We start from the raw sequence: 24,319 nt of genomic DNA on the forward strand, positions 1-24,319 counted from the left end.
CTGTATGCAGAATGCAATTAGTCAACAGGAAATTACTCAGAATTTGAATTAATTAGAGCACCCTGCCTGTTGAAAGGTGCATGAGATTTTTAATGACCACAGGTAGCCTTTAACTCACTTTGACACATTTACATGCTGCCAAACACTATAGTCCTATTATGTGAAATTACTAGCTAGTCAGATTCTCTGTTATGGATAAAATGAGATGCCCACATTTCTTCTTAGATGAAACAAAGCAAATAATTACTAATTATCTTCCCTCTGATTTAGAAAATGTCTCACCAATTGAACACTATAACTTCACAGACATGAATGTTACTTAGGAAGGACAAAGTGTGTCATAGCTTACATATGCATTGGCTTTTTCTCCCTTAGTAATCCACATGGAGGCCAGTAATAAGAGTAAATCTCTTCAGCACAAAACTTTATTTTCCAATTCAGTATTACAGCTTTCATTGAAAATGTGAAGCAGTCTTGTTTTCCATCTTAAATTCCATTTACCTTTCTTTAATGCAGTTCTAACATCCTTGACAGCTGTAAGTCATTTACATATATTGAAGTTACCCAAAAGATTATTCAGTGAGTTATTTCTCATCTACAGTGGGAAGTATCCACTTCTAGTAACTGGTGGCCAGTCACTAATGGAGCTTCACAATACAAGCTCCAAGTGTAGACCAGAGAGCACTGATAAGAGCTTGAAATTGGAACAAAAGCTCTTGGGTAACATTTTGGTCCAATTTAAGTAAATGGCAAAATTCGCATTGACCTAAATGACCTTTCTGTCAGTTTGTGACCATTGTTTCTTGTTACCCCAAGAGGCACCCTGGTGAACAGAGCATGTCAGGTTCCTTGCTGCATTCCCCTAATGAATTTGTAGGCAGCCACAAGATCACCTCTCAGCCTTCTCTTGAGGAAGCTGAAGAGGTCTAGGTCCCTCAGTCTCTCCTCATAGGGCTTGTCCTGTAAGCCTCTAACCATAGAGTGGCCCTCCTCTGGATCCTCTCAAGTCTATCAACATCCTTCTTGAAGTACAGTGCCCAAAACTGGATGCAGTACTCCAAGTGTGGTCTGACCAATGCCACATAGAGGGGAAGTATCACCTCCTTGGATCTATTTGTCATGCTTCTGCTGATGCATGATAAAGTGCAGTTAGTTTGCTGATGACCTCAACCAAGCAGCAGCCCATTTCAATGTAAACCATCTTGCCCTTCAGAGAACAGAGAATGGAGGAAGAGGAGAGAAATCCAAGCCTAAGGCCTACTCTCCCCTGCAGAAAGACCTGCAATTTACACAGATGGATCTGTGGTTCAAGGATTGGACTCTTAAGTCACCGTAAGACCCATCAATGAGCTGTGGCAGAGATCGTCCTCGAATTGCGATATTGCCAACCAGCATAGCACAGTGAGAGAATGGGTCTTCCAGTTATGCCTCACCAGCAAGTATCATGTAAGCTAATATCTATTAGCCTATTCTACAGCAGAAGAAAGTGAGGTAATGACTTTTCTACAGTCCAACGTCCACATGCAATATTTAGAGCCCAGATTTTCTGCATCTCCACCCTGTACATAAACCTGTTGTTCATGCTGATCCCCAAGGGCAAATCATGTTAACCAGTTTTCCAAAGTAGTCTCTGGTTTTAGAAGTGCTGAGGAGCCATAAATGTAATTGAAATCTATGTGAGCTGAAGATAATTGCTTTTCCTCTGTGATGTGATGATCTGGGCAGCCAAAAGAGAGGCATTCATAATCAGAATTTGCTTTGGTAAATTTTCACCTCAGCCGCTCTGTGTGCCACTAACTGCACCACCTATGAAAAGATCATAAGGGAATAGGAAACACCGTGGGGAAAAAGATATTTGGCAAGGGTACTTGCTGCAGAGAGAAAGAGATTTGACAATAGAATGAGGAAGAAAGTACACAAAGTACCAATGGGCTGTTGGGCTCAGTTGAAAGAAGGCAGCTTGGTGGTCTAAACATGAGTTTTGAAACACAACAGCTTATGTATTTTAGCACTTTTTTGTATATAGGAGCTGTGCTCTGTTCACTGTACATGGGTCCTAGAATATTTCATTTGAATGTTGTTCAGTTTGATTTTGTTTTATTTGTGACCCCTTTTATTGCCCTTTGTTCTTCAGCACTATAGGGCTTTTATTATATGTTGAAAGACAGAATTCTTGTTAGTCAGACTTATTGAGTACATGGGGTAGACTAAGGAAGTGTTTCCCTTAGCAACAGAAGGCATGTTAGAGTCCTTCAGAACTTTTCTATTCATGTTGTCTCTCATTGTTAGTACTTCTTTTACAGAGGAATTGGCTCACACTTAATTTAGAGTGTCTTAAATCCAGATTTTAGTCAGGCTTAATAGGACAGTTTTGTGTGTTAATTAAACACCAAATGATTACTAAAAATCAGGTACTGGGTTATAGTAATTACGCCAGAGGTATGTTCTCCTTAGAGCCTGCCTACATGAGGAAAAATGTCTTTGAAAATAATGATGTTAGCAAATGTGTTTTAACTAGCACATTTTATAGCCCTACTGTAGACAGGAAGAGTGGGATTCTAATATGTCCCTTTAGGGTTTGCCTTGACAAGGTTTCATATAATAAAACATGGGTCTACAGTACAGGTTTAATTGTGGTCCTTAGATCATTTTAGTTGGTATGTCATTAAAGTATGCTATTTATCCTATAAGTAAGCTCCTCCATAGTGATTAATTTTCAGTAAACTAAGAATGTGAAACTCAGATGTACTTTCAGTTATTTTTTTATTCCCTAGACATTTTTAAAATTCTGCCAGCTAAGATAGACCTACTGGATGAAATTCTGCTCTCAGTTTCATTCCAGAGGAACTGCACAGATGTAACTGAGGACAGAATTTGGTCTCTTGCGTCTCCTGAAAACACAAGTAATAAACAGTAAGTAAGCGTATGGCTTTCCTGTTTGAGTGAAAAAATTACTTCTAACAGCAGGAAACTCACACACACATAAACATGAACTGTAAAAAAAAAAAGTGGTTTGGATGCTAAGGTCTTATCCTGTCTTTAGTCTGTGTATATAATTTTCATGAGCTTCACCACGAGCTGTGAAGGTAAATTGAGGGAAATATATGGCCATAATTGAACTTGATAAATCACGTGTTCTCATGAATATGTACTTGAGATATAAACAAATCTTGACCATGGAGTAGATGTTTTCAGAAAGCAATGTATTTTCAAGGGAACTGTTTAAAATTACAATAAAACATGCTTTTCTATATGAAGTAAGGCTGTAACATTCATGCACTCTTTCTCTTGGGTATTATCCATCTCTACGTCCCCTTCCAGCACCCTGACTTTCTCAGGTTGCTGTAAACCAGAAACTGACTCTTTGGCAGAAGATCAGGGACTTCATTCTCAACTCCCTTTCATCCCCAAATCTAGTTTGTATTTGAACTTCCAACAGAAACATTTGATAAGAGACGTTTTGTCTAACAGAGCCCATTTCACAGAAGGAGTGACTATATCAACAGGTGGGAAGGTATATTGAATCTACTGTAAAGATAGTGGTTGTTAGAAGTCATATTCAGTAACTTAAGCTGGGGCTGTCTAACTGGCAGCCTACAGGCTATATGCAGCCCACAAGGGGTTAATATACAGATTTCCCCCCAGACTCTCATCCAGATGCCACTGCCCTTACTGCTCTGGCTGCAGCAGCAGCAGTTGGGGACTTGGGGTTCCTACTCCCTTCTCTGGCTTTTGCTGCATGCCCCCAGGGTGAAGCAGGGTGGGCCCTGCCATGTCAGAAAACCCAGGGGCCCGTAGCACCCATGCTGTTCAGTGCAGTTGGGGAAACTGCTGCCAAGTAGCTGAAGGTGAGGTAGGAGCCGTGTGTGGTGCAGGAAAGGTGGAGAGTGCCTGCCTGCACACATGCTGGGTGCAGTGGAAGGGGGTATCTGCCTACCATGAAGGAGACAAGGAGAGGAGAGCCCACGCATGCATGCGACATGCAGCATTGGAGGGCTGTGGTGCTTGCTGGTATAACCACTGTGGAGTACAGCCCCTGCTGGTGTGGCCCATGGGACATGTGACCTCCAACCCCCTTAGAAGCTGGACATCCCTGATTCATACACCACAACCATTGATATTATGCAGTTCCAACTAAATATGAATGACAAATTGAAACCTGAAGCCAACATTCACATGCTTACTGTCCTTTCATATGTATTACACACAGGATTCCAAACCTAACATACAAAACTTCCTGTACAAAATACAGCGCAGCCTTAGCAGTTTATAGTTCATGAAAAAAATAAACCCACTTATATATCAGCTGTGTAGCTATCATGTAGCTCAGTCATTTGACAGTCAATTGGACAAGTGGCTCTGGTTGCACAGGGAGAAAAGAGATGTTTTAAGAAAGAAAAAGAATGCAATATTTTATGTAGCTGTGCTTATGAGTGGCATATGTCAACCAAGATTTTAATCTTTTTAGTTGTCGGTAAACCTTATCAAAGTTGAAACCATTAAAAAGCTGCATTTAAAGAAAAAGAAAAGAATATTTTTTCTATCTCATGCAGTTAAATGTAGTGTGTTGATATTCCTACTTCAGACTTTTCTTTAAGTGTCTTTCAGGGTTGTTGATTCAGTGAATACTTCATTTATTTTCTGGCAGTTATCCTTGAAAGGAAAGCCAAGGAACATCATCTGAATAAGTAATTGTGGCTTATTTAGCAGTAACTTGCAGCAGTTCAAGTGGTCAGGTATTTTGTTTTTTAACTGAAATATCATGTCATTTCAGATCATTACCAGCCACTTTTTGCCCCTTCAGATAACTTAGTTTAGCTCAGTCTCCTCACCAGAATTTTGCAATGCAATCAGATGGCTCAGAACTATAGGTTGCCCTTTAATTCTAGTTTTAAAGTCTCCAATGTACTTTCTCACCTAAGAGGTACATATATGGGCCCAAGAAGAATGGTGACTTTGTGTTCCATTGAGACACCACCTGACTGACACATTCAGCAGTATTCTTAATCCTTGGGGTTGTTTTCTATGGATGTTTTTCCCCATTGGAAACCAAACATGCAAAAACCAAAACATTTTTGCAGATTTGTTTGCGATTTTGGACAAATGTTCTGGATTTGATCATTTTCAGCCAAAAATTAATTATTCTTTTCCAAAAATGTTTCAGATTTTTTTTTAATTGCCAAGAATTGGCTAAAAACATCTGTAGATGTTTTTATGTCTACTAAACAATGGTAGACATAAGTGCTCTCTGGCAACAGTCTTTCCACTGGAGCCTTGGGTCTGAAAGCTATGAGTCTATGGGGTCTCCTCAGGTCTGGGCCTGGTTTTTTAGATCATGGCTTTATCCATCCTTGTCAGCATATGATATACTGTCCTCTCTGTATTATGCCTTCATATTTATCTCTTCCTTATTATAGCCTTCATTTCCTTCCTCTACTTCTTTTCTTTCCTTCCCATCTTGCACTCCACTGTTTGACTAAGTAAGGTGCAGAGTAGGGAAGATAACAGTTTTGACAAACTTTTATGGAGGTAAATCAGCAGGTGGTAAATCCAGACGTGCAGATAAATCTGGAGGTATATCATTTGATCCCCCTATTGTCTCATCATAAATAGCTAACATTGTGTACAGAAGTTGCTTTTTTCACCATTTAAAGTGCTTTATCACCATGACTTAACAGAAGTGCATGCCTTTACAGCACTTTAAAATGGGTACAGTGCTTTAAATTAACCCTTGTTAAATGAGGTGTTAAATTTGAAACTCTGTACTTTAAAGCACTTTAGTAACCTACATCATTTTAACTAACTTCTGTACACTGGTCAAATTTCTGAACAGTGGAGAAGCCCCAGGAGGCTGCGGAGTGCCCACTAGCCTAGAAGTGCAGGGAGGCTCAGAACCTCCCCCACTTCCCCCCCTCCCAGCAACACTGCATTTCTGTCATGTTTAAGAGTGCTGTAACTTTATAGTGCTATAAAAAGTGGTGTATATTACAGGGCTGTAAAATGTTCATAGAGAACTTCTGTACACACCCTAAAATTAAAGATGAAACTATCCTCCTACCCATACAAGACTAACCCTCACCCTCATTTCAGCAACACCATCATGGTTTCACATTGACCAATGAAACTTTGTCCCCTGAGACTAATGCACATCCTCCAATCTACACTCTCTCTCCCTCAGATCAAACTCTGTTAAAATGTCCACCACAACTTTTTGTGAAGGAAAAATCACATTTGACCTCCAGTGACGTCCTATGTATATCCCCACAGCTCAGCTCTCTGATATTACTTAAATCCACCTTTTTGGCAACAAGTGATAGCAGTTTTCTTTAGACAATTTGAAAAAAATGATCTACCATGAATATTTCTGCCCTGATTTAATAATTTTTTCTGGAGTATAAATCCCAAGACATGCACATTACTGTAATAGAATGTAGTATTCCACACTCATCAAAGAAGGTCCTTGAGCTGCAGCCATTTTTGCCTCCCTCACCTCTTTTTGTTTCAAGCAGAGACCTTTGGAGTGTGAAACTGAAACAGTTAGGGGCTTCTGAAATTAGGTAACTCAGAAAGTAAGGACTGGTAACATCACACATCTGCATTGCCTGAGGCAGAGCTTGGTTTCATCAACCAGTTAAAGGGCTAGGTCTGTTTTGCTTTGCCAGTAAAGCACTCTTACCTAACAGGCATGGTAATAGTCATCTTCATAAAATAAATACATTACTCACTCTAATCTCTTTAACCACTTTCACCTCACTTTTCTATTAATTGAAAGGTAAAGTAGAGATAGTATGAAAAGCAAGAATTCTTATGCATGATATCTTTTATTGGACCAACTGTATGGTTGGTATAGACATAGGCAAGCTTTTAGATATCACAGTACCCTTCCTCAGGTTTCACAGCAACAATATCACCTCAATACTACCAAGTAGAGATAGTGATATTTACTGTTCTTTGTAAAGGTCTCAGCTGTCTAGGAATGCGAAGTACCACTTGAGAGTATTTTGTAATTAAATATGAATTTCCAGATGCTGTGGGGGTGACAATTTTTTATTTCTTCTAATGCTTTCAACACTAATACTGAACTAGGCTTTCCATAAGAGACTAGGAGGGGAAGGCAACAGGAGTCAATGTATTATACTTAATGTTCTGCATTTTCAATTTTTATTGAATTTCACCAATAAATTACCTGATTTTTTTATTGAAGTTATTCTTTTTTTTCTGATTTACACCCATTTTTCAGTTCACTTAATAATATTTTACCGGATATTTATTTTTATGAAATGCCATTCTGATAGATGGTTTTGTATTGCAGCACTGAAGCAGTTCTTAAAAGTAAAACTCACTCCAGACACACAATGGAGCCAGTCAGATTAAACTATGTGAATATTGTGCCATAATTGGCTCACGTGACATAAATAGGCGCTTAGCACTTCCATTTAATGTGGGGCTGAATAAAAACATACACAGAAAAAAAGTAAACGATGGGTAGAAAGCATTAATCTCTATGTGAATATATCTGTGAAAATCAGTGTTTAGAAGTTTTCAAAAAGAGTAAACAGGAAGATGAAGAGGATGCATTGCGCTGCAAGTACTGTGGCACTAAAGTCAGTTCTCGTGCCGACAGGATAAAAGAACACGCAGAAAAAGCAAGCAACACATTAAAATTAAAGAAGAATGTGAGATCAGGGATAAACAGGCCATATCAGGAGCCTTTAACATGGCATTAATGAAATGCTCTGAGAGAGAACACAGCAGAACTGTGTTAATGAATTTGTACATGCTGTTTGTTTTGCTGGGCAACCACTGTGTCTGCCCACTTTTCTAACCTGTCCAGGTCTGCCCGCAATCATTCCCTACCTTCCGGAGTGTGCACTTCACCCCACAATTTAGTATCATCTGCAAACGTGGACAGAGTATACTTCATGCCCACATCCAAGTCACTGATGAAGATATTGAAGAGTACAGGTCCAAGGACCAAACCCTGCAGGACCCCACTACCCACATCCTTCCAGGTCGATATTGATCCGTCTACTACCACTCTCTGGGTGCTACTGCTAAGCCGATTTGCCACCCACTGGACTGTGTAAACATCTATGTCACAGTCTCTTAATTTATTTATGAGAATGGGATGAGAAACCATATCAAAGGCCTTGCTAAAATCCAAGAAAAATGACTTCTACCTCTACTCTTGCTTCTAAACATTTTGTGACCCTAGTTACTCCAAGGGGTGCCCTGGTAAACAGAGCATTTCCTATTCCTTGCTGCCCCCCTCCCTGATGAATTTGTAGGCAGCCACACGATCACCTCTCAGCCTTCTCTTGCAGAGGCTGAAGAGATCCAGGCCCCTAAATCTCTCCTCATAGGGCTTTGCCTGCAGGCCCCTAACCATACAAGTGGCCTTCCTCTGGACCCTCTCAAGGTTATCTGTATCCCTCTTGAAGTGCGGTGCCCAGAACTGGATCCAATACTCCAACTGTGACCTGACCAATGCTGCGTAGAGGGGAAGTACCACCTCCTTGGACCTGTTCATGATGCACTTGCTAATGCACGATACAGCTAGTTAGCTTTACTGATTACTTCGTCACATTGCCGGCTTGTATTCATCTTGGAGTCAGCTATGACTCCGAGATCCCTTTCTGCTGCTGTGCTGCTGAGAAGGTCATCCCCTAGTCTGTAAGTGTGCCGGTGATTCCTTCTTCCTAGGTGCAGCACTTTGCACTTGTCTTTGTTGAACCGCATCCTATTCTGTTCTGTCCACTTTTCCAACCTGTCTAGATCCACCTGGATTCATTCCCTACCCTCTAGCGTGTTAACTTTACCCCATAATTTGGTATCATCTGCAAATTTGGACAGAGTGCTTTCCATGCCCTCATCCAAGTCATCGATGAAGACATTGAACAGCACAGGTCCAAGGACCGAGCCTTGTGGGACTCCACTGCCCTCATCTTTCCAGGTCAATACCGACCCATCTACCACCACTCTCTGGGTGCAACCCCTTTGCACTTGTCTTTGTTGAACTGCATCCTATTCTTTTCTGCCCACTTTTCCAACCTGTCCAGGTCTGCCTGGATTCGATCCCTTCCCACTAGCATATTTACTTTAGCCCATAATTTCGTGTCATCCACGAATTTCAACAGAGTGCTCTCCATGCCCTCATCCAAGTCGCTGATGAAGACGTTGAATAGCACAGGTCCAAGGGCCGAGCCTTGGGGGACCCCACTGCCCACATCTTTCCAGGTTGATACTGACCCGTCCAACCACCAGTCTCTGGGTGTGACCCTTAAGCCAATTTGCCACCCACCTGAGCATGTAATCATCTATGCCACAGCTGCTCAGTTTTTTTTATGGGAATAGGATAAGATACTGTACCGAAGGCCTTCTTAAAATCTAAGTAAATGACATCTACCTTGACTCCTGTGTCTATGCATTTTGTGACCTTGTCATAAAAAGAAACAAGGTTAGTCAGGCAGGATCTACCTGCTATGAATCTGTGTTGGTTGACCTTCAGCATTACATGCCTATCCCTAACAGCATGGAACTGGATGTGCTGGGTTTTTGGAATACCCATGAAGACACACTTCCCAACTTTAGTAAAGTTGCATGACAAGCTCTGAGTGTACCCCCCAGATCAGTGGATGCAGAACACTTATTTTTAAAACTAAATCCAAACAAACTTTTTGGCCTATCCAAACCAGGATTTCTGGAAAAATTATTAGTTTTGATAGGACACAAAAATTACATATGTATATAAAAGGTTTAGTCTAACCTTACCGTTCTTCATTTTTTTTCTCATAATTCAAAATCAGTTTATGAAAACCAGAGCTTTTACACAAAAAAACTTAAGAAAAATATTGTTGGACAAAAGTTGGACTTTATTTTTATTAAATCCTTGTTCATGGATACCATAGGGAGTTACGACAATAGGGTGATGGTACTTCTGCCAAGAACAACTATTTTTTGCTGTAAAACAAATGTAGAAACCATTTAAACACATGGATGAATTGTCAGCATACTAAAAAGTATATATGTATACATTTATTATTATTATTTTCCCCAATTTAAATTGATTTTTTTATCTTTTCTTCCTTTTATCCTGATTTCAACCTCATTTTTATGTTTGGAAGATAAACTCCGAAAAATTCCCAGAATTTTTTTTTTAAATAAAAACTGAAAACGCGGAACACTAATTATACTATTGCTTGTTAGGGACTGAAGTTAAAATACTGATGTTTACAATGGTTAAGTGGTCTCAAGTCTTCCTCCATGAATGTCAGAGCACAAAAATAAATGTCTCTGCTTCAGGAAGATGCAGCTCAGAGAGCAAGGATTGTTTCAGTTTAGTACAGAGGTGAAAAGTTAGAGCAGTTAAAGGCAGCTTGAACAGGAACTGCCGACACTACAGTTCTGCCTGAGGATGAATGTTATGGTACATGGAAGCTTGTTTTGGACCATGAATGTTGCAAGAACTCTGGTATGCTTCTTTACCCTTTCTGCAACCTTCCCTTTAGTATTGGCTTTCAACCCATACCCTACCTTCCCCACTCCCTGTGACCCATTCCTTCTCAAGAAACCTTTGCCAACAGCTCACACCCTCTTCCCACAACACTGACTTCCTTTTGCTGATGATCCAAAGAGTTCAGCTCTGGCCATTTGTCTGTCCATCTCTGCTGATTCCCTTCATTACTCCTTTCATATCATGTAGCCTCTGCAGCTCACCCAGGGAAGAGTTCTCTGTATATATTATTCATGTGCTGTGAACCAAATGGTACTTGGGTTCAGTGCTCCAAACTCTCAGGCCTAAGATAACTTGTGGTATATAGGGATTTCTGAGTATGGAGCTGCAGGTTGAAGAAACAGAGTGATAGCCTTGAGAATCCTGCCAGTTCTAAAAGTGCTTCTATAAACCCTTCATTCTTGCCATCATTTGCTGAGCTCCACTAGTATCAGCAATACTGTGAGCTTTCACATAAATGAATCATCCAATGCTTTAGGCATTTCCAACACGTTGTTGATTAGATCTGTTCTGAGTTAGTGAAGGAGGCAACCTAAATCCTGTCTCTTGCAAATCATATAATGGGAACCTTTGCAAATTAGGTACCACAGATGTATGCAAAATAAATAGATTGCACACCCTCAACTTAGTGCTCTTGTTGCATCTCTTTCATGAACGGTAACTTTTCTCAAGGTGGAGTGTTATGCTATCCATAGAAAAAATTGTCATACATTAATGCAGATTTCTTGTTGAATACTCCTTCCTGCACCAATCTCCCTTGTTGCCAGACTGTATACCACTCTCCAGACCTAAGGTGTTTTATATCTCCTAGACCAGTGGTTCCCAATCTGTGGTATGGGTGCCACCAGTTGTATGCAGGCAACCTGTCAGTGATACACGTTAACAGGTTTATTATAATTACTTTATATGACAAAAATTTGCTGGTGGTACTTAAGGTTGTATTGCTTTAAATTGATGATGTGCAATTTGTCAGAGTTTGGGAACCGCTGTCCTAGACATTCTGAAGCCTCCATGTGTATATACCTGAGTTTGTGAGTGTATAGTAACCTGGTCCTTTCACCTTTTATTTTCCTCTTGCTGGAGCTCAGTGTGATTTACTGGGAGGAAAATCTAAGCAAGTTCCCCGCTGGACAAAAGTAAATGTAAAGGGACAGTACTGCAGTCATCTAAAAATATAATGAGCATAAAAAGAGAGAAGTGATGTGAGGAAAAGAAAAAGTAATTCTCTTCTCTCTCATACTAATTCTTCACTTCTGTAACTTCATGGACTCCCCTATAGTTATTTTCCTGATTTATACTTGTCTACAATGGAAAAGTTGCAGTAGTTTAACTAAATTGATTTTGTTTGTAAAGATCTATGCACATTTCTCCAACTATAAAAAGGATGAAGTACAATAGAACAGAAAGGGAAAACATGGAGCTTGGTTGTAAGGTTTGTTTGTTTTTTCTCTTGGTAGGTCTAGATAATCTTTCCAGACTTTTGTTTGATGGCTTTGTACATTTTAAAGAGACCCTGGATTTTGTTACATTTCTCTATGTTGGCAAAATCGTCCTCAAATTCTTACCAGTAGTGCTACTGAAGTCAATTGACCTACTCCTCTGAGTAATTAAGGATTAAGCTTGTTATACTGCAGTCTGCATATTAGTCTCATTAGCAGCAGCATTCAATAATGGAAACATCCATTTTTAATGGGTCTCTTGTGTGTGAGGATTATTTTGTTGTCGCCCATAAATTTAAATTAACCCAGATAGTTTCTTCTTCTAAAATTGTCTTCTTCCTTTAGTTGTGTTACATCCCCCACCACGTGTAGCAGTGCAATGTTAGAAGAAGCAGGGTTTGTGCTCAGGACAAACCCTGCAAGACAGCTGGGTGGAGAAGGGTGAGTAGGGTATGTGCAGTTCCAAGGCTGGGTGGTGCAGAATTCTCACCATGCCAGGAACTCCAAACTGTACCCAGCTGCATTGCAACTGCTGGCATGTGCTCTGCCTAACCTGGCTTTTGCTCTTATAGCAGCAGCACCCAGGTGTCTTAGCTACAGAAGGCTCAGACTCTGCAGCAGTAGGGAATGATTTTGGCACCCCACCTGCCCCTTTCACCGCCCTAGTTATGTCACTGTATAGCAGCTCTAACATACACGTACATGAAGGCATGGACAACCCAATATGCAACAGATAATCCAAGTAGCTGCATACATTTAAATGCAAACCTTGACTGAATAAGGACTTCAGGATTTTACCCAATGGAGCTATTCATATGAACATCTGTGTATAGGGTTTGGCTCTAAGTTTACATCCATTCCAGCTTTATCACTGAAATTTAAATTATTGGCTCAGTAGCTTTCTTCCTACAAAGAGTTCAACTCATGCTGCCATTGCCTTTGCATTAAAAGTGGAATTAGATACATTCTGGCCTTTTGGAAATGTCTTTGTAGCATGTCTAGCACTGACCCCAAGGTAGATGCATTATAATTAGAGTGCTGAGAACCAGGTGTTCTGGTAAGCTTTCCAGAATGCTATCAGACAGAACAAATTCTCCTTTGACCAGATGCAACCATGAACTTGCTGCTGTAAGAATAGGACAGAGGAACATTGCTCACATGACTGCAATTACTGAGGAATGAAAATGTTTGCAGAACCAGGCTCTGTATTTTCCTGTCTGCAAAGGGCATGGAATTGGTTTCCTTCAGTAAATCCAGAATTGGTGACTCACCTTTGCTGCTTGTTTATAGTGCAGATTCTTACATAAGAATCACTTCTTTATGTAAGGCAGAATCTAGTTCCAAGTATCATTTAGCTTACCCAGCCCTTTGAAGTACAGTGTGTGACTGGCTGGTTCAGTTTTTAGGTTTCTCATTGTAAAATTTGAATCGGAGACTGTTTCTTCAACAGTTGTTATCTGTTCTTCATTTTTAACCTGGCATTTGTTCCAAGTTATTACCCCATATAGAGGAGCTCTGTGCCACCTTAAGGACCACATAGGATATGTATTTACGTTAGATAGTAGGAATCCCCACCTTTATAAACTGGCTTTAAGGTTTGAAATGTATATCCTGCTTTATTTTTCTTCTTGCATGATAAATTCAAGACAATCTTTTTTATAATGGATTAAAATACAGCTGGACTACACATTGTGAGCATTTGAGAGATGTAATTTAGTTTCAAAGCTGCACTCTCATGTTCATTCTAATGCTGTTTTCAATTCAGTCTCCTGGGATTGTCTCTCTTGGATTGTGCTGCCGGTTTCACAGTATAATAACATGAAGCCAGATAACCTTGTCCCAGGGAAAAACAACAAGGTTTTCCTTGTAGACTTGTCAAGATCATTCCACCCAAGAGGCAAGATGAATGTTTGTGGAGATGTAAATTGCTTTGCACTGGGAGTATTACATTTAACCCTCCAACCCAATTGTACTAAACTATGGGGTCCATTTTCTGTGACTCATCCGAAAATGGGCTAATATTAGTTACCTAATTCATTCCTGTTTGTAAAGTGAGGTACAACCTTGGGTGAAATTGTGGTCTCAAAAAGACATTAAAGTCAAAAGTCCCATTGACTTCACTGGGGCAGAATTTCAGCTGTCCGGAAGGGTGAATTCAATATAACAATACCCAAGATCCTGCAAAAAAGATATGTGGGGTGGCAGGGATGAGGAGGTTATGCCCTGTCACCTCTAGCTGATGCCAGAGGTAGCATCAGCTGGAAATAATTTCTCTGTTGTGGCTGCTTCTAGTTGATGCCCATGGTGACATGAGTTGAAGATAAGCTCTCTCCTGTTGGGGCGTGGGGCGGGGGAGAAGGGGACAGCTAAATAACCACCCCCTATTGCCCCCTGGAGGGAAATCATGCCTTTGAGGCAACTTTGCTGAGGTACTTTGTAGTGCTACAAATTAACTTGTGCCCATGGCCTAATAGTTATGCTGTTGGGCGTAAGTCAGAGGTTGTCAACCAGGGGTACACACACCCCTGGGGGTACTTGGGAAGGCCCTAGGGGGTATATGCGGGCAGGCAGGGATGGACTCCTGCCACCCACCACCCCGTGCTGCCACCTCCCAGAAGCAGGGCTGGGGGTGGGGGGGCAAGGGCAGGGATGCCTCTTTGTGGGCCATACAGGTGCCACGCAGCCAGCTGGACATGGGGGGCAGGGGGGGAAGCTTGCATGCCGCCACCACACACCACCCTGCACTGCTGCCACTCTGCATCCAGCCACATGCCACCCCCTCCCCCCACACTCCATGTCTGGCTGCGCATCATTCCCCTGCCACTCCACATCTGGCTGTGTGCCACCACCCTCCCCACCATGTCCCACGTCTGGCCACTGGAAGTATACTTATTAAAAAAAATTGAAAACCCCTGGTGTAAGTACATTAGCTGTTGGAAAGTCAATGAACCTATATACAAAACCATGCTAGAATTTTGCTCTTGTTAACCTAGTTGTCTCATTGGTGATAAGTGGAGGGTGGTATCACATGTACATAAATCAGACTTTAGGAAGAAAGGACAGAAAACCCCACAGAATCCATATATAAGTAATCCAGGTTGAATTCTAAGATGCACAAACCATCACGAGAAAGATAATGAAAGATAATGTCTGTGACTGTCATTTTGACGTGTCTGGAGTGTTGTATTCTGTTGGGATAACTACAAGAGTAAATTAAAGCCAATGGTGCTTTTTTTGGAGAAAAGTCTTGGTCTCATCATTTTTTTCTGGTATCGCTGAGTGATAATGGACATAAATGTTGAAATTAATGCACTTGCATAAAAGAGAATGAAAGGGTATTTAAATGAAAGAATATCATACTTTCAGTGTGGATACAGACTGTCAACATGAACCTGGACTGTAAAAGGAGAAGCTTTAATTTCTTTAGAGGTATGGTATTCAGATACCACAAAATAAGCTATATAACTAGTTACATATTACCTATTGCTATTTATAGTACCATTATCCTGGAGAAAACAACAGTCATGTTGAAAGGAAATGTGAGTTTAAGCACTCACTATTGTAATGGCTATAAAAGTAATGGTCTATCTCAGCAAATCTAATCCCTTGCTAGCCTCTGTATGTCACTTAATATGAACTGTCCAAGAGATGACTAGTACATCTCTAAGGACACTGACACAAGTGACATGTTGTTGTGTGTTCAGCCCCCTGAAGCACTCTACAGCCATTCCCTTACAGAAGAGCATGGCTGCAGAGCACTTTAAAGGGGCCCAATACCATGACAAAGCAGAGTGCATTAATTAACTTGTGTCAGCCCACGTTGGGAGCAGAGTTCAGCTTATGCAGCCCAGCCCTGCTTCTAGCAATGTCTTCAGAATGGGAGGGAGAGAAGGGAGGGGAGTGAGTTCCCTCTGGGGTATGCCTAGCCTCTACTGAAGGGTGGGGTGGGTGGATTGGAGATCCCCCACTTAAAAGGCAGGAGCAGGCAGCCGCCAGGTGGCTGATGAGGGCAGCCATTTTCAAACATAGGCCAGAGAGGCAGCAGTCTCTGTTCAGCAGCCAAGGAGGCAACATTGGGCTGAGCTGCTCCTGAAACACCTTGGAGGTAAGGGTGAGGCTATGTGGATGGAGGAGACCTCAGTGGTCCAGGACATGACCTGAAACTGTACTCTGCCAGGATAGGGAGGCCTGGTGGGACTGCCAGTGGCATTGCAGCCCCACTTAAATACCAGGACCGTGAACCTCCCTGGTGTAAGGCGGGTCGGGGCACCTAAACCCCAGCTCCCACCTTCAGGTGGGTTACTAAGAGGGAGGAGTAGGGCCAGGCATGGCTGTGGCCACCTGATCCCGCAGGGGTACAAGACCCTGGAGGCCTCAGGGAGGGGATATTTGTGAAGCCCCAGAGAGGGGGCAGTTGTGGAGACCTAGAGAAGGGGGCAGTTGAGAGACCCTGAGAGAGCAGAGGTGCTGGTGGGCCTGCCCAAAGTAGGGTGCATCTTCACAACCTGAAGGACTAGGCATAATTTGGTGTTGAGTAAAGCTGAAGGGACAGTTTGAAGGGCAGCCCCAGGGGGTGTGTTGAGTAGGGCTGAAGGATGGCCAGAAGGGCAGCACACGGGCCAACCCCCCAACAAGATCATGATGTTGTATATAAGGAGACCAATGAGGGGCTAGGGTGAAGTTGGTCCTCCATTTGGTGAATTGGCTAGCGCTACCCAGGTGAGAGTCACCGGAGAGGCCCATGAAACTGCATGTCACCAGCCAAGGCATGGCTTGGATAAACCTGATGGCCAGAAGGGTCACTCCAGGAGACAGCAGGGCAAAGTGGAGAGGGCACAGTATGGTGCAGTGAGCAAGAGGCCCCTGTGAGAGGGGGGTGGTATAAGTTTGTGTGTGTGTGAGACCTGGCGGAGGACTAGGTTTGATCCGGCTTGTGGGCGGGAGTATGATAACATCTTGGATACCATCTGCGACACATGGGCCATGATGTAGGGGAGGTACGGAGCCATGGATAGCACCCCCTGGCATCAGGCTATAGAATGGGCAGCCTCCTGCATTTACCCCCAGTTTATTGTACAAGAAAAGTCGTGGCAGGAGAGACTGGGTGCTCTACATAGCACCTGACTGCTCTACATAGACAGGTAGGCGAGCCGACTTGAGACTCTTCTCTGAGCTTGCCCCGTGTTACACTTTACTTTTGCATGGAACACTCTGGCCACGATTCAGGACTGTGTTTGACCTTTTGCTGAGGCTGGAAGCTGGCAGGGATCTCATGCCATTAAAGATTGCAAGTAAAGGTGATGGATAGGTCTGGTTTACCAGATTTCCTCACCATGACCATAACATCTTGGGTAGTTTTGTTATATATTTTTCAGACTACCAACAAATTCTGAGAGCAGAATTACAATAATTCCTGCTCTTATCTGAGATCTTTTCCTTCTGCTCTAGTCTGTGACTGATCTGCTAATCCCTCGTAAACATCAACATGGAGTGCGGCTTAATTTTTCTCTTGTGAATTGCAATTTATTTGCCTTTATCCATAAACAAAGTACTGCTGTGTCTGTTTGCCAAACGAATGCAATAAGATAAACTGAGGCCTTTTCACAATATGGTAAATTGGAAACTGAAGCCTAATAACTTTGTTTTGCACTTTTGATCATTTTTCCTGGTGTTCTAAGCCTATGTGAAACCCAGATTTGCTATTAGGAAGCAACAGTGGATACTCTAATGGAACAAGATTTAGATCTAAATATGATATAGTTTTAGTGCTAGCAGAAGGATTTGCAGGGTTAGGATTTTATGGATAAACAATTAAATGCATGATAGCTGGTGGAGCACCATCATTGGAAACAAAAACTGCCACACCTTCCAATGTCCTTGCTGGATTTTGATGTCATCAGTTGGGGGTGCTGTCATAAAAATAAACAACAGTGTTTGTTCGTTCTGTTTTTAGCAACTGCTCTCCCATTTTCTTTCTGATCAACTTCTTACAATTTTCTGTAAGCTTTAACATGTGGCCTACTTCTTTCTTTGCTCCAAATTATGTGAATGCTATTGCACTGTTGTAGCTTGGGATCTTGTCTATAGTGCTTTGTAAGATAGCTACCTGAGAGAATCAGATTCTCTAGGACCTGGTGTACATAAATCTGGCAGATTTACTTTGCCATTGTGGTAATATCCTTTGAAGTGGTTGCCAGTTTTGTCACTGACAAAATGTCTTGTGCTGCAGTACTGGCAAACTAATCACTTATCACTGATGTCAAATGCAGTGACATTCAATGCAGGCTGAAGCACAGGTCTAGGAGAAACTGGTGATCTCTGGACAGAATTTCATTGTGCAATTCTTATAACCGCTAAACACACACAAACAGCATCCTCCTGTCATACCTGCTCTTCGTCTCCTGTTCTCACAACATGATTTATTATGAATTAAGTGATTTTCTTCATTTACATAATATTCAGCAAGAGGTTGCATGTTTAACTGACTTTCATGGCGACCTGGTAGCATTGGTCATCTGCATTATGGTAGATACCCCGCTGGCAGATTTTCTGGTTTTGATTTTCTGTTTCAGTATTTTATAGTATACAGTGGGAATAAAGATAGTGGGAACATCTACATGAGATGCTTTACTGCTCAGTAGCATAGCTTATTTCACAGTAAGCACATGCATCTACACATGAGCACAATTACTGCACAGTAAATGATGCTACTCGTGAGTAAATTAGCTACCTGCAAATGCAAGTAGAAAATTTACTCTCTAGTAATTACTGCACAGTAATGCATGTGTAGATGCCAACCCGGAGTAAATTTGCTCCCGGTCAGTCCTGCCACTAGGGGGCCAGCTTGAGGCTAGCCCCAGGGTTCTGGACTGGGAGCCTCTCCTGCCCCAGGGCTAGGCTGGCTCTATGCCTGCCTGAGCCTCAGGCCCTTAAAAGCCTGCAGGCATTTTGAGCCCTGGGGCACACTCAAGGACCCTATGTCCCCTAACGCAGGCCACAGGCTAGCTGCATGAGCCTGCCTGCAACCTGGCACTGCAGTGCCGCGCTGCTGCAAGGCCAATGTTGTCCAGGCCTGCAGGCTGCCCCTGGCTCCTGCCAAGCCTGCCAGCATCCGGGCCCAGCTGCAGGCAGCCCCTGGCCACCAGAGCCCACCCCCAGCTGCCTGCAGGTGCTGTGGGGAATTGCCTCATTGCATACCTGCTAGTCCCAGGTCAAATCCAGTGCCCGCAAGACCATGACCTTTATGGAGCAGCTGACAGAGATCCTTGCGCCCTGGGACCCAGATACAGCAGTGCTATGTACAGGAGCATGGGCAGCCTGCCTAAGCACCTGCCCTGGCCTAGCACCCACAGTTATGTGTCACCAGGGGAGGGCCCCTCAGGGCATGACCAGCAGCTCTGGAAGCACCTGCCCCAACAGCTCCGCAGCCTCAGCCCCAGTCACAAGGTGCAACACGCCATGTCACCACCAGCTACCAACAGCACTGGTTCTTTCCCAGAAAGGGCCCCTGCCCAGATGCCTGCATGCCATGCTCTGCCACCCAAAGAATCTGCCACATACCAACACTGACAGCTGAGACTGAGCACAGCTGCCAGCCATGCCAGTCCCAGCCATGTGATAAGCCCTGCACTGAGGGAGGACTTTCCCAGTGCCTCCACCTGGGCCCAGGCCTGCTGCTTGCCCTGGCTCCATGTGGGCATGGAGCTGGAGCTGCCTACAGCTGGGCCAGAACCATACACCAGCCCTGATGGCCCTGGATACCAGCCGCTGGAGGGGGAGCCACCCATGCCAGAGTCCACCAATTGCCATCGCCCCTGGGTGAGCGCCCCACCCGTCAGGCTCACCGTGATGTGCACACCCACAGGGGAATGGCCAGAGGCCAGGGTGCTGGCCGCCTGTCCCCAGGCTCTGCCCCCTAGACTCCCCCACCCCATGGCCCCCCTGCCCCAGGATGACACACACACAGTCTTGTAAATAGTTCACATGGGGAAGAGGGTGTTTAATTGTTGGTGGGTGGGGTGGGTGGTAGAGGGGCTATGTTGTTGGGGAGCGGGGGCTATGTTTGTTGGAAAGCAAAGGGGGAGGGAGAGCCTGTTTGATGTGAGGTGACTAAAAACTGTTATTCTTCTGAGATTTGTCTGCAGCAAGCATGGTCCTGGGGGTGGGCAGGAGTGGTCTATGAGCATCTGTCCAGGTGGGCTACAGTGGGGAGTGAAGGAGGAGGTGATCAGCCAGTGCCTCTCTTACCTGGTGCCCTGGCCCCTGGTTGCAGGTGTGCAGCTCACCCAGGGCCTCAGCGGGGGAGGGGAGGGGCCCACTGCTGTCACTGCCACCATAGCTGGTGCTCCCACTGCCAGGCATCCTCTGCCCACCACACCTCCTCTGCCCGGGCCTTGTGAAACAGCTCCCCCTGGACCTCCCCTCATGCAGAATGCAGGCTGTGATGATGACCTGGGGGATGTTGTCCTTGGTGAACTTGAAGCAGGTGTTGAGGGTGTGTCAGTGTCCCTTGAGGCACCCGAAGGCACACTCCACCAGGGCATGTGTCCAGCTCAGGCACCAGTTAAAGTGGGCCTGGTGGGAGTCCAGCTGGCCGGTGTAGGGCTGTATGAACCAGGCCAGGAGCAGGTAGGAGGTGTCCCCAATGAGGAGGGGAGGGACCACTACAGTGCCCAGCTGCAGGTCTGGCACCCCTGGTGTGAAGCATCCACTCTTTACCACAGCTGGTAGGGTAGAGCTGCAAAACATGCAGGCATCATTGGCACTGCCTGCCCAGATGGCACTCACATTTGTGAAGGTGCCATGGTGGTCAATGATGGCTTGGAGCACAACAGTGAAAGGCCCTCTGGCTGTAACAGGTGTGGTCACCATGGCGTAGGCAGGTGATGGGGATGTGGGTCCCATCCAGGACCCCGATGCACTAGGGGAAGCCCAGGCCATGGAAGCCCACCACCACCAGGAAGTCTTTCACCCAGAGCATTGTGTGCTCCAGAACCTCCTGGAGGGCACTGCAGACCTCCAGGACAGCCTCCCCAGCAGTGGCCTTGCTCACCCCAAAGAGGTGGCCCACCTAGTGGAGACCACCAGGCATGGCCAACTTAAGCAGGCTGAGGGCCAGCCAGGTGTCTGTGGGGAGAGGTGGCCACATGGCAGTCTCCTGCCACTGCTCATTGTCCCAGGTCTGCTAGACAACATGCAGCCACCAGTCCTGGCTGACCTGGCAGTCCCAGAGGCAGTAGGGTTGGAGGCCCAGCAAGGCAAGGGCAGCCCCAGCGGTGGTGTCCAGCAGTCTGTTGTTGGCATCCCTGCCAGGATCCAGCCAGCTGGACAGGGTCCAAGTGGCAGCTGTGTGACGGTGGCAACCCTGGGATTGTGTGGTGTGGGCAGACAGGCAGTCACTGCACATGGGGGGAGCTGGAAGGGCTCAGATGGCTGTGGGCCAGCTGCCAGTCAGCACAGTGGGCCAGCAGGGCCAGCATGATGGCCAGCAGGAGCCCAGGGCTCTGGTTGTCGCTGCCAGGGGCAGAGGCTGGAGCAGCCAAGGTGTAGGAAGGAAGAGGTGGCAAGGAGAGAGCTGCTGTGTGTTTGCCCTGCACTGGGAATACTGCTGCTGGCCAGAGATGTGGCTGGCCAGGGAGCAGAGAGTGGAGCTAGCTTTTCAGGATGGCTGCCAGCTGCTGGCAGCTGCAGCTGGAGCCTAGAGCTCTCCCAGTTGTGGCAGTGGCCCATTGCAGGGCAACAGGAAGTGGAAGCAGTTTGCTGCTAAGAGCAGCAAATCTGCTCTCTCATCCCTGCATCCGTAGACACCTGCCCAGGAGCATTTACTTGTGACTAGTTTACATGCAAATAAACTGATCTTGGATCAAATGCATGTGTAGTGCCTAGTGGGCACGTCTACATTTTGCCCTATGGTAATGTTGTTACTGCATCAAGCTTTAGTACTTTCTTTTGGAAGTACTAAAGCACGGTGCAGTATCTGCCTATACTGCACCATACGCACAGCGCACGGTTATTTTTAGCAGCTAGTTCAGAGTAGTGGTGTGCTATAACAGGGCAGCATGTCACTATGGCAAAGTAGCTACTGGTCATGTCTAGACAACCATGGACACTACGTTACTGTAGCATGTCACTATGGCAGCGTAGTGTCATGTGTAGATGCGCCCAGTACATATGAAAAAAAATCTTAAAAACTTAATAACTAATAACTCAAGTGGTTACTTATAGCTTAGAAATAAATACGTAGTAATTTGAAGTTATATATAGCTTTTATTATTAAAAAGCGAAAACAAAAAAAAAGACAGAAAAGCAAAGAAATTGCAACTAAATATGTTTAAAAGGAACACACAAAATTTATTCTAAGTAAATGGCTTTAGTGTATCAGGTAGAAATCAGGCAGAGATCTGCTTCACGTGATGCCTCACAGTCGAGTGAAGCTTAGTGCTGCTGCTAGCTTGATAAACGGTTCCTAGGTGATGCGCGTGCATGTGCTGTATCACATATTGCTTTTTCTATGGCTGATTTTTTTGTGTAAATCTACACTCTACACACTTTAAAATGATTCATATTACATAACATGCTTAGACCATCTGCTTCTTAGTCTATCAGTGAGTTTTAATACAGTTTAGATCAGTTCACTTAGGGATAGATCCAAAAAGGGACATAAGTGCCACAACACTAAGTGTTGCAATACCTGACTTTTAGATGCTTCATCCCTGTGGCAGAGTCCAGAACCAGGTGCTTAGGAATATATAATGAACGTAAGTGCACCAGAGTCAGGTATTTAGGTATACATAATGAATATAACTCTCTAACTTAGTGGTTAGAGCATTCATCTGGGAGCATTCATCTATTCTTGTCCTTGTTCCAAAGAATGAGTATTTTACACAAACTGCATAAGCATTCTCAGAGCAGGGATCAGAATCCAGACCTTCTTTTCTCAGGTGAGCGCCCTAATTATTGAGTTCTGCACTCTTTCTCTCAATATATCACCTAATGCATCTTAACCTCTTTTCTGCTCAGTGGTATACCTCAAATAGGAAGAATGAGAGAGTGCCCCCCTAATCTTATAACTGCCTGCCTACCTTAGAATAACCTAGTAGTTAGAGTACTCTCACAAAAAATGGGAGATAGGAGTTTGAAACTCCTTGGCCTAAAGATAAACTTTCACTTGGTTCATCCTACGATCAGGTAACTCACCACCTGGATAAGAGAGAGGAGGTTGACATTGTATACCTTGACTTCCAAAAGGCCTTTGATCTGGTATCTCACAATGTTCTCATGAGAAAATTGGAGGATTGTGGGCTTAACTGCTCAACAGTTAGATGGGTAGGAAGCTGGCTATGGGATATGACCCAGAGAGTTCTAAGGAACAGATCTGTGTCGTCCTGGCAAGAAGTGGCCAGTGGTGTCCCTCAGGGGTCATTGCTTCATCCAGTGCTTTACCACTGGATTTGGATGTGGGGGCTCTTTATCAGTGAATTGGATGTGGGGGTGAAGAGCTCACTGACCAAGTTTGTGGATGACACCAAGTTATGGGGAAGCATGGTCATACTTGAAGATAGGTGGCAGATACAGGCAGACCAAGACAGGCTGGCAAGTTGGGCGGCTTGGAACCAGATGAAGTTCAGCATAGAGAAATGTAAAGTGCTCCACCTGGGGACGAACAATCCCCTACACACCTACCGGCTTGGCGGCACCAAGCTGACCAGCACCATAAATGAAAGGGACCTAGGGGTAATAATAGACAACAGTATGAATATGAGCCATCAGTGCAACGCAGTAGCCAGCAGGGCAAAAAAGGCTCTGGCATGCATCGACTAATGCATCTCGAGCAAAACCAAGGAAGTGATTCTTCTGCTTTACTCAGCATTGGTGAGACCACAGCTGGAGTACTGCCTCCAGTTCTGGGCACCACAGTTTAACAAGGATATGGAAAAGCTTGAGAGTGTCCAGAGAAGAGCCACCTGTATGATCAGAGACTTGCACAGCAAACCATATGAGGAAAGGTTGAGGGACCTGGGACTCTCCAGCCTAAAAAAGAGAAGCCTGAGAGGGGACCTGGTAGCAGCTTACCACTACAGCAGGGGAGTATATCAAAGGCTTGGTGAACAACTGTTCACCAGAGCACCCTTGGGGAAAACCAGGAGTAATGGCCACAAACTCCTGGAACACCCTTTCTGGCTCAACATTAGGAAAAAACATCTTCATAGTTAGGGTGTCAAGACTGGAATAAGCTCCCTCCAGAGGTGGTGCAATCGCCTACCCTGGAAATCTTCAAGAGAAGACTGGACAATCACCTTGCTGGTGTCATCTGACCCCAGTTGTCTTTCCTGCCTGGTGCAGGGGGTTGGACCCGATGATCTTCTAA

General features: G+C 44.3%; 1 pseudogene; it reads left to right on the forward strand.

Annotated features, from left to right (window-relative positions):
• LOC106722070 overlaps positions 1-24,319 on the forward strand; it is a 48,731-nt pseudogene that overhangs the window by 15,303 nt on the left and 9,109 nt on the right.

This window comes from Alligator sinensis, unplaced genomic scaffold (genome assembly GCF_000455745.1).
Source record: "Alligator sinensis unplaced genomic scaffold, ASM45574v1 scaffold280_1, whole genome shotgun sequence".
Classification (NCBI taxonomy): Eukaryota; Metazoa; Chordata; order Crocodylia; family Alligatoridae; genus Alligator; species Alligator sinensis.